Genomic DNA, 2500 nt, shown 5'->3' on the forward strand with positions numbered 1-2500 from the left:
ACCGTTTTATTGATTTTTTTTATAAAGCATAATGTCGCTGAGCAGGCTGAATTCTAAACAAAACATTTTAGAACTCATTATCTTTTCAGCTTTTAATTTGTACATTGGTGTAAATGCCATTTATATGATCACTATATAAGACAATTATCAAAGCATTAATGCTTGTAGGCTCAGTGAAGATGATTTCAGTGAACGGCACACAAATGCAGTGTAAGATGATTTTTCTTCCAGAATCTACTGCACGGATAGCACATTTAGATGTTTTAAGTATATGTTGGTGAAGCACAGTCTTTTGAATGAACAGCACAGTTAGATGTTAAAAAAGGCCAGCGAGGCACAGTTTATTGGATAGACGGCACAGTTAGATGTTTCAAATGCCAACATAGCACAGTCTATTGGATAAACGTCACAGTTAGATGTTTTAGATGCCAACCAGGCATTGTAAGTAATTTCGCGGAGATTTTGTTGATTTTTTGTGATGAACAGCAAATAAAGATTCAGGAGACGCCTCTTTCAGCGAGAATAAACAGGAAGGAACCTGCCACTCTGTTGCTTCAAAATTCAGTTGCTAGAGTATCGACCAGGGTGAAAGGTGTGATGAAAAGGAAGAAATTTGCCACTCTGTTGCTTCATAGTTCAGTTGTTAGAGCATTGACCAGGGTGGAAGGTGTGATCGAAAGGAAGGAACTTGTCACTCTGTTGCTTCATAGTTCACTGAGTTGTTAGAGTATCGACCAGGGTGACAGGTGTGATGGAAAGGAAGGAAGTTGTCACTGTGTTGCTTTATAGTTCAGTTGTTTGAGTATCGACCAGGGTGGAAGGTGTGATGGAAAGGAAGGAAGTTGTCACTCTGTTAATTCATAGTTCAGTTGTTATAGTATCGACCAGGGTGAAAGGTGTGATGGAAAGGAACGAACTTGTCACTCTGTTGCCTTATAGTTCAGTTTATTTGAACAATCTAGTCGCAATAAGCATTTTCAAAGAACAACAAGACTAAACAACGGTTACAACTAATTAATCATTTCAGTTCGCCTTGAGGTACGTATTACAAACAAAACTTTTATTTCAGTCAAGACATGTATCAAGTTGAAGAGAATTTCATGGCGGTCAGCTTTGGTTGTGAAAAACGATGTTTAACCTCCCGATTATTCAAAACTGTTGATGCATTTTACTTGTTTATTTTGCTCACCAAAGTTAAAGTAAACTACATTAAAATACTTCGTCTGTATGGCATGGTTTTAGATAATAAGGGCTTACCACGCTGATCAGTCTCTCCTAGCCGTGTTCTTCTGTCACATGATTGTGAATCTGAAAGCAATTAAGAATTCAGTGTAAACTAATCTGTTAACTTAGTAAAAGTTTACGAAGGGCTTCGTGAACATATTCCCGTTTCTAAAATGTTTGAAAGAGCTGAAATTAGAAAAGCCAGCAAAACTATACGCCGATGCATGCACTTACGTGGCACTGACGTGGTTTGTTTGCAACCAGAGCCATGGTAACAAGGGCAAGATAACAGGGCAATTTCTTTTGTGCGGCTCTAAGGCTAGGTTCCGAAGGAACGTTTGTCGAAATATTTAGAATCACGATTAATCAATTGTGGCAACTGTTGTGATTCTAGGTTGATCGTGACGAACAGACTCCGAAAATGCTCTTCATCTGTTAGTTATTGTGTTGTGTCCGAAAAACTGAAACAAAACAACGGCCATTTAGTATTATGCAACCATAGCGACAAGGACACAATAACTGAATACTTTGTTTCACTTGGCTTTTGAATGCGGGCTACTTTCATCGCGTCGAACCGAATCCGAGAACAATTCTCATTTTTATTGTTGATGTTTTAGAAAACTCTTACAACTAACGGTCATAAGTCACAAAAACAAATGCAAGCACTGCTCACATGAGCGGTATTCTGCAACCATGGCAACAAGCACACAATAATTGCCGACTAATTAGTTTCGCTTCAGTTTTGAATGTAGGATACTTTTAATGCGTCGAAACTGCAATTATTGTGTTTCTCATCGGAGTATGAGTCACAAAAACCAATGCAAGCACTGCTCACATGAGCGGTATTCTGCAAACATGGCAACAAGCACACAATAATTGCCGAATAATTAGTTTCGCTTCAGTTTTGAATGTAGGATACTTTTATTGCGTCGAAACGACTTGATATTTTTAGAAAACTCTTACAACTAATTAAAGGCCATAGTTATTTTGTTTTTCATCGGAGTATGGGTCAGAAACACCAATGCCAGCACTGCTCACATGAGCGGTAGTCTTCAACCATGGCGACAAGCACAAAATAATTAAGCAATTCGATTATTGCAGTCTCGAGCTGAGGATGTTCAGAAAACGGAAATGAACGAATCATTCTAAAAATGCTTTGAAGCAAGCTAAATCATCTAACTTGCAATAATTATCATTGTATGAACCGAAGACATTTAGTTACATCTCGACTTTGGTATTCAAGCACGAGCATTAAACCAGATTAAAAATTACACTA

Source organism: Montipora capricornis, chromosome 2 (genome assembly GCF_036669925.1).
Source record: "Montipora capricornis isolate CH-2021 chromosome 2, ASM3666992v2, whole genome shotgun sequence".
Lineage (NCBI taxonomy): Eukaryota > Metazoa > Cnidaria > Anthozoa > Scleractinia > Acroporidae > Montipora > Montipora capricornis.